Genomic DNA, 9,419 nt, shown 5'->3' on the forward strand with positions numbered 1-9,419 from the left:
AGGCCAGCCCATGTCGAGCCTTGTCACCAGCCAAAATTCAAGCTGGGCCAAAAAATTAGGCCTAAACCCATGGGGTATTCGGCCTTGGATGGGCTGGTGGGCCTGAACATTTTTTTTTGAAAAAATTACTATGTAGTCTTATGTAGGGGATCTATTTCCCTTCTAATCCCAATATATTTTCAATAGATTAATAGGTCCACAGTTTTTTAAGTTTTATACCCAGAGGTCCTGTTTTTTATTTTCATATTTTGTAAATGACTGTATTACCCTTTGTTTTGAGATGTATATATATGTAAAAAATCAAATATTTGCTCCGTTCAAAAAAAAAAAAATCAAATCTTCGCCTCTGCGATCTCGATTTCTCTTTGTTATGGCGATCTCATTGTGCTGTGTGGTCGATCTCATTGTGCTGTGAGGTGGATCTAGTTCTGCGATCTGAATCTCTGTGTACAGGCGATCTCTGCGTACGTTCTCTTTCTTTCCCTCTCTCTCTCTCTCTGTATCTGGTTTGTATCTGTCGATACATATATGTATGTGTATGTATGTATCTGGCGATATATACATATACATATATATATCTCTGTGTGTGTATGTGGTTTGTATCTGTCGATACATATATGTATGTATATATAGATAAGCAAATTTGCGTGATATCTGGTTTGTGTTTGGCAATGTTGTTTTAGTTCTTTGTTTTGTGATAAATTTTGTTTATTTGATACTTATTTATTTGATTTTTGTATGTGATATAGTGTAATGATTTTGATTTTGTTGATTTTGTATAGTGTAATATGTTTTGAAGTTGTAGTTTGGAATTGTGAATTCTGGTGTTTTGATACTGATATGTTGTAAGTGTATAATTTTGCAGTTTGGAATTGTAAATTGTGCACTGTTGGTACTGATATGTTGTAACTGTATAATTTTACAGTTTGGAATCTGTGAACAATTGTTTGTTGGTTTGTGATTTTGTAATACGGAGGGGTATTTTATGTTAATGTGCAAACACAGTAATTCGTGTGCTGCTATTAAGATTAGTGAGGGATGTAGTTATCATGAAGTTGTTGAGAAAATATGTGCGAAGTTCAAGAAGTTTAGTGTTGGTAATTTTTGTTTATTTTTCTCTATTCTTGGATATTCTAATTGTATTGTTGAATGTGATGATGATTTGGGGAATATGCTGTCAATGGTAAGTGGTAGTGGTTGTCGTGTTGTTGATGTTGTTGTGGGTGATAAGAGAATTGTGGAGGTTGATGATGATAATTCTTGCAGGATTGATTCTGTAATTTGTGATAGTTCTTTGGTTAACGATTGTGATGATTTTGGTGGTTTGTTGCCTAGTTTTTATCCAGAACCAGAGAGAGCTTTGTTGTCCGCTAGTTGGAAGGGGATTATACATAGTGTTGGTCAAGAATTTGAAGATGGAGTGCCGGCGTTCGGCATTGCATTGGCTAAGTATGAAGTTGAGTGTGATTTTGCAGTGAATTATTTGAAGAACGATGGAACAAGAGTAACTGCTGAATGTATGATGAAGTCGTCTACGGGTTGTAAATGGTTTGTGCATGGAGGGTGTTGATGAATTCCGGTATTTTTTTTATAATAAAGTTGGATAATATGCATACCTGTGGGGTTGTTGCTCGTAGATCTTGTAGCAAAATGGTTGGTTCTAGACTTGTGTCTGATATTGTGCAAAATGATATTAGTGATAATCCGTTGACTCGTCCTATTGAAGTTAAAAAAAGTTAAAGAAGCAATATGGTATAGATGTTTCTTATCGGGTTGTATGGTTAGGAGTTGATAAGGCATGAGGTGGGTTGTTTGGTGATTTTGTAACTTCTTTTGACCAACTTCGATGGTACCTTGAGACGGCTATGAGAACGAATCCGGGAAGTGTGTTTGAATTAGATGTGGATGAAAGTAGTGGGTGTTTTCGGAGGTTGGTTGTGGCATTTCATGGATGTTTGTATCACTTTCAATTTTGTCGTTCGTTGTTGTTTGTTGATGATACATTCTTGAAAGGGCGTTACAAGAAGCATTTGCTTGCAGCAACATCAAAGGATAGTAATCAAGGTATGTATTTATTTGCAGTTAGTATAGGTTTGGTTTGTCATTGTGTTATTGTATTGTAAGTCTGTTAATTTTTACAGTTTCATGTTATTTTGTTTGCAGGTCTGTTTCTTTTGGCTTTGGCGATTGTTGACGCTGAAAATCAAGATAATTGGATGTGGTTCTTAAGTCAGTTATTAAAGGCTGTTGGTTCAAGCCGGAGATTGACCTTTGTGTCAGACCGTCAACATGGATTGCTAGATGCTCTTTCAGTGGTTTTTCCCAATGCACATCATGCATATTGCTTGAATCATTTGAAAAGAATTTTGATTGACAAATTAGTGGGACTTCGTACTAACTATAAGCTGAGTTTGATGAAAATATTAGTTAAATGTGCTTATGCGCCAACGGTTGCTTCTTTCCAACATTACATGGAGAAATTGAGGCATATTGCTGGGAATGGTAGAGTTGATAGTATGTTGGATGGTTTGCAAAATGATAAATGGGCGAATGCATTTTTTAAAGGGAAACGATATGATGAGATGTCATCTAATGCTGCCGAGTCTTACAATAATTGGATTGGTGGGGCCCGTGAGTTGCCTATTACTTGTATGGTTGATATGTGTGACGCCCCAATTTTTTTTTTTTTTTTTTATATATATATCAAGGGAAATTAAATAAACAAAATGACTTAATAAACCAGAAAGTTGACATCTTAATAGGGTAATCCAGCTCTCGTACATAATCGAATGTCCAAATAACAATAGATAAAAACTTAAAATTATCCAAATACAACATCAAATGAAATTATAACGTCCTTAATAACTATTATATAAAATAATATAATTTATTCGGCTCTACTCGAGGTTTCAGGTCAGCCAAGGCTCTACGTTAGCGTCGACTCCATTTCAGCTTCAATTATTTTCTCGCCAAGACCTGGCATAAAACGCCAAGGCAATAAAAATATATGCCATGAGTTTTGCAACACAGTAAGGAAACATAACCAACCTACCATTCTTTTTAAGAGAAAAATAATGAGATTATAAACACGAGATAATAATATAATTGTAAACATGAATTACAACCATTAAAATAATTTCCATAATTTTAATAAATTAGGCGACACTTGAAATCTAACGAAAGAGATTGAACTCACCAACCACTAAGCATGGAAACGGTTAATTTGAAACCCTCCCTTGGTCAAATATTTAAGTGTTACCAACCGTAACTACCAGGGATGTCCACGTCCGGAGTTATATACCCAAGTAGTAGCATCCGTGGTCTGCCCCAAGGAAACGGTCTGCCAGGGGCACGTAACCTCCCTGTGTGCCACCGGCACATCCACCCTTATTCCAAAACCAAATACCGAAAAGGGTTCAAATAAGTCCCGTGCCATCTTAGAGGTTCGCAACACAATTTACGTGAGAATTCTCAAAATCAGGGCTCACCCTGAACAACGGGTATTAACCGTCAATCCCTTGATTTCATACACTCTTTAAAACCAAGACTCACTCTGAAAACTGGTATTAACCGTCAATTGTTAACTTTGTATATGCCTTTAATCCTTTCAGTTAATTTTGATATTAATCACAAATAATTCTAATTTTTTAATCACAAATAATGTTATACCAACTCATTAAAATTCGAACATAAAATATTACACATGTCACACAATAATAAACAATTGTACAAAATTTAAATAAACAATTCATTTAAAATCATGTTCCAATTGTCCAAATTTAGTTTTAATTCATCTTAGTAACATCAACCCACAATTCTAAAATATAAATTAGACTTCCCAACCTCTTGAAATTCCATGATGTATATAATACAAATAGATCCAATCTTACTATTAATAACAAAATCAACTTAACTCAATTCTTAACCAAATGCTTGATTTATAATCATGGGTGTTCTAAAATGTATCTAAATTGAATAAAATTTTTAAATTGCATCGCATGCATGGATTAAATAAAAATCTAATTATAAAATCAAAACTTTATGATTAATTCCAAATTTCCATAAACTTGACTTTCTTAAAACATTTCCTTCATCTCTTCAAAAAGAACTTGAATGACTCAATTTCATATAAGACAAATAAATTCAAACCCAAAAGGGTTATTTTCAAATTAACTTCTATAATTTTGAATCTAATTCAATTCTACACCATTTTTCTAATTCCTTTTTATGTACATGAAATTGAAGTTATATAACCCTTAGGAAAATATTTGCATGTATGACATTAAGATTAAAACTAATTAATTCTTCTATATTCAAAATTAAACCAATGTTTAATTTTCCATAAACTTGATTTTTTTTTTCTTTAATAAAATTTCTTCCTTCTTTTCTTCAAAACATGAAATTGTTTACCTTAAATTCCTCAAAATCCATAATGCATGTATAAAACGCTTATCAAATCCAACCAAATTTTACATCATCAAGCTCAATTTATAATTTGACTTCTGAATTTACATCACAATTTAATCCCAAGCTCATAAACTTTAAAATATGAATTAATTTCTAAAATCTTGAAAACTTACCATGCATGCAATGATAAACTTCAAATATGTGAAGGATGAAGGAAATCAAACTCAAATATTTAATCTCAACATCAATTTCTTAATAATTAATTTCTACTTTATTTTCCATGATCATCCACATGCATGTAACCCATTTCATGTTTAGAACCCAATTTCCTTCATATTTAACCAAATTTTAAACTTATCAATCTTTTACACATGAATTAAATCTAAAACCTTGAAAGTCCAACATGCATGCAAGGATGAATTTCAAGTTTGTGAAGAATAATAGAAATCAAACTCTAACTACTTAATTTCCAAATATATTTCCATGATCTTAACACATAATTCAAAATTTCTTCATCTTCTTGCTAATTCCTATTAATTACATGATTTTGAGTCCAATTCCATTCTTAATTTCAAGTGTGATACAAGAATTCTACAACAATCAAGGTTAAAATCCTTACCTTTAACCTCCCATAGCTGAATATCTTTTTAATTCCTTGAGTCCTCTCCTTTATCTTCATGTAGACCTCATAAACTCATTTCTCCAAAGTTTCTTCCAGCATAAGAGTTGGACCTCTCTCTCTTACTCTCTCTCTCTCTCTCTCTCTCTCTCTCCCGTGCACTCTCTCTAATTTGACTCCAGCAAAAACAAAGCTTTGTGACTCCATTCTTCATCTTTTATTTTATTATTTTATTTATCAATTTAGTGGGACACTTGTCCACATAATATGAATCCATGTTTCATTAGCTTGACACACTAATCACACTTGATTTCCAGCACATCACATACACACACACGTGCACTCATCTAAGGCTCCCAACACAACACTCTCACATGCACACACTAACAGATGTCTTTGTACTCATACTTTATTTTCAGTACACCCACACCCACATGCACTCTCAAATTTTTAAGCCATTATACTAATTAATTTAATTGAGCAATACCTAGTCTTAATGAACCTTGATTGACACAAAATTAGTTAATTATAACTAATCTTAAATCCCACCTAATTTAATTAGTCTAATTGACTTCCATTAGAGTTTGATTAAATATATTATTATTATTATTATTTTTTTATATATAAAAATACAGGGTTTTTCAGTTTAAAAATATACAAACTGTTAAATTCAAAATATTGTGAATAATTACTTAAGAAAATTGAATATATATTATTTTTATTATATAAAAATACGGGGTTTCACAATATGATTAGGGTTTAAATCATGACTTAATTGTCGAATAGAAGAGCTGAATCTAAAAGATGGTCTACGAAATTATGCTCAGTTATGGAAAAGAAGTTGGTGGACTCTTTGAAGTTAGCTAAGTCTTAGGATGTGATTGTTGCTAGTGATACTGTGCTTGAGGTTCATTCTTCTATTTCTTTTTATGTTGATATTGGTAGATAGACTTGTTCTTGCCATGAATGACAATTGAATGGTTTTCCTTGTTGTCATGCTGTGCATGCTTTGCGTAGTAGTGGTAGAGATGTGTATGATTTCATTGATCCATTTTTTCGTGTAGATTATTTTAGAGAGTCATACAAGGAATCTATTTATCCAATGCCTTCAAGTGAGAGATTTGACTTTGATGGTGCCGGTAGTTTGATTATCAAACCTCCTATAACGAAGAAGCAGCCCGGGCGGAACAAGAAGAAGATGATACCTTCTAGGGGTGAGAATGTGAAGCAAATCAAGTGTGAGAGGTACTTGAAATATGGGAATCACAATAAGAAGACATGCAAGGCTGCTATTTGAGGCCACAGTCTATTCTTTTGGATTTGTATTTGAATTTGAGGAATTATGATAATAAAAAATGTGATACTTGGTATTATGGAAGTAATGAATAAAGTTGGTTGAATTTTTTTTTGTTTTTTGATGTGTTCTTTAGTTATTGAAATTATTTTGTAATAGTCTTGTTTTGTTTTTTATTTTTATGGAATACTGAGAAGGTTGTTGAAAATTTCTTATTGAAACTGTATAATATTGAAATGCAGTTTTACTACACGATTCATTTATTTCATATTTCATAGCGACAAAATTGTAAAATTTTACAGTTCTATTTTCAATTTTGAAATGTAATTCATCTATTTGTTAAGTCATGAAATTGGATGCATAATTGTGTAGCATAATTTTTATTTAAATAATGAAATTGTATAATTTTGCAGTTTTAAGAATTATTAGAAACAACCTGATAAAACTGCATAATTTTACAGTTTTAAGAATTATTAGAAACAACCTGATGAAACTGCATAATTTTGCAGTTTGAAGAATTATTTGAAATAAGCTTTACTGTATGAAAATATATGCAACCACAAACAAGTACACAAACAATTAGAAGAACAACCACAATAATAATAACAAGAAGAAAAGCAACAACAACATCCATGACAATAATAATTTTTACCATAATAACCAGAAGAAGATCATTCCCAAAAGTATATAAAGTACTTGTCACATGTTAAAAATAAATAAATAAATAAAGTACAAAGATATGTTCACTTGAATATTTGTATTGTTAAGAAGTTTGTTCATTGTTTCTATGGTTTGGTATGTTTTGTCAACATTTGGTAGTGCTCGAGTTTCCAAGATCGGTTCTCATCATTGAGGAATTGACTGATGATTTCTGCTCGAAATTTGACCCACTCAGTTGGTCGAAGTGATTTCTGCACAGGTTGCCAGTTGATATATTGGTTGATAACATTGCAGACGGCGATTGGACAATCATTCCTGCAAAGTTTTAGATGAAGTTAATTAGTTAGGTAAAACTGCAAAATTTAGCATATTGGAAGATTAGTTTATTGATTTTGTATCTTACGAGTGTGGGGTTTGTTGTGGGCATTCCTCAATTGATGCAATTACTGTCTCGCACTCTTGAGATGATAGTATGTTTCCTTGATTTCTGAGTAATGCTTTATTCCATCTCAGTTGATGTTGTTGTTACAAAATAGTTAGTGGGTGTTTTTGTTAGTTATAGTGATGAGTTGAGATGTTTTCAAAGGAATGAAACTAAATAGGAAATTTTATTTAACTTACAATTTCCTTTGCAATTTCAAAGTGTTTGTTGTGGCAATCTTTTGTTGGTCTCAAAGAGTCATAGTGTCTCCATATCCCATCAGCATTGTCAAAGACCACAATTGTCCAATGGTTGTCGTGGTTGATTGGAAAATGGATATATCTGTTTTTCATTGCTTCTGGAAAATGGTTGTCCATCATTTTTTCTCTCAGTGCTTGATCTTGGTTTTGTAGTGGAGTCTGTAAGTTATATATATGTTTGAAATATGTTATAAAACTATGTAGTAAGACATGTTAAGAAAGTAGAAAATTTTGCAGTTTGAATAATATTTAAAGGTATGTTAAGTTTTGCTTACATTGATGAGTGTTGAGAAAACGTAAGATCTTCCCGCGTATAGATTTCTTGCAAAGGCTAGATCATTCTTCTCAAATTCTTCAATGATTGGTTGGAGTGCCAATTTCTTTTCTGATAAGGCATCAATGACCTGAAACATGTTATATATGAGAATGTGTTAGGTTTATGGAATAGGTTATTGAATATGAACAGAAACTGTAAAATTGTGCAGTTGGAGACCTACATTCCCATATAAGGGTTCCCTGTTGGTCAATCTGCATATATCTGAAAAGTATACGCAATTTTCATCTTCGCTGCCAGACCAGACACAAGCACTTGATTGTGTGTTGTTGATGAGTTGAATTTGGTCTTGGTCTTTTTTGGATAGGCTATGCCAAACCTTGTTTGTTTTGCGGCATGAAATGACGAGTGGCTTGTTTTAGATTGATTCTTTCTTGAAATCATCATCACTTTCCAATACTTGAAGTTGTGTCTTCTCTTGATTTGCATCCTCTTTTGGGTTGGTTTCAGCAGCAACTGTTTTCTGTTGGCCAATATCTTCTTGTATCTTTTCTTTCTGCTGTTGTTTGCTTCATGAGCACCCTCTTTTTGCTCGGGTTCAGTAGGGGGTTCTGTCTCTGTTTCGATTTTTTTTTTTCTTTTCATTCTTCTTCTCTTTTTCTTCATCAGTACCCTCTGTTGGTTTGGGTACATCAGCAGCAGTTTGTGTCTTGTTGCTTGCATCTTCTTTGGTTTTTGTCATTGGTTGGTATTCAAAATCTGGGTCATGTGCCTATTTTCTTGACTTTTGTTTGATTCTCTTGACCTTTGATCTTTGTTGGGGGCTGCCAGTTTTTCAGTGGACATTTCCTTCAATTGATCTTCTTTTTTACGCAATTCAGCCATGAATTTTTGTTCCATATCTTGCATTTGTGCTCTCATGGTTGATATGAGCTTGTTCTTGTCGTCCTCTTTGGTTGGTGTTTGTGCTTGGTCATGACCTATAAAAATGTTGGATTGTGTTTTGGTTAGTTTAATTAAATTTTGCAGTTTAATTTAGTATTAGACAATAGTTTACCTTGTGCATGAAATATGTCAGATTTCTCTTAGAGTTCTTCTTGTTGGTTTGTCAATTCTTCTTCATTGACTTCTTGTTGTTGGTTTGTTTATTGTTCTTCTTGTTCTTGTTGTTGGTCTTCTTCTTCATCAGTGTCTTCTTGTTGATCACCTTTTGCTTCTTGTATTTCTTCTGCTTCATCATTGTCTTGTTGTTCATCAAGTTCTTCTTTTTTTTTCTTTTTTTTTTCTTCTTCTTCTTCTTCGTCAGCTTCTTCTTCATCAGTCACTTGTTTTTTTCATCATCACACTCTTCTTCTTGTTCATCACTTTCTGGTTCTTCTTGTGGTTTTTGCTTTCTTTTCTTTTTTTGTTGTTGTTCTTCTTGTTCTGATTCTGATTCTGATTGATGTTCTTCTTCGAGAAAGTCCTCATCATCACTATCTAGA

At 32.8% G+C, this 9,419-nt stretch overlaps 1 long non-coding RNA gene across 1 annotated transcript; it reads right to left on the bottom strand.

The window, feature by feature from the left end:
- Positions 1–6,953: 6,953 nt before the first annotated feature.
- LOC145789635 (uncharacterized) lies at positions 6,954–8,915 on the bottom strand. The gene is made up of 4 exons (XR_014327760.1): positions 8,159–8,915; positions 7,937–8,065; positions 7,384–7,820; positions 6,954–7,295 (listed from the first exon to the last, which is right to left on the bottom strand). It is a non-coding gene; the product is annotated as an uncharacterized LOC145789635 (long non-coding RNA).
- Between the last annotated feature and the right edge of the window lie 504 nt (positions 8,916–9,419).

Source organism: Camellia sinensis, chromosome 4, assembly GCF_055761805.1.
Source record: "Camellia sinensis isolate YWXY chromosome 4, ASM5576180v1, whole genome shotgun sequence".
Taxonomy (NCBI): domain Eukaryota; kingdom Viridiplantae; phylum Streptophyta; class Magnoliopsida; order Ericales; family Theaceae; genus Camellia; species Camellia sinensis.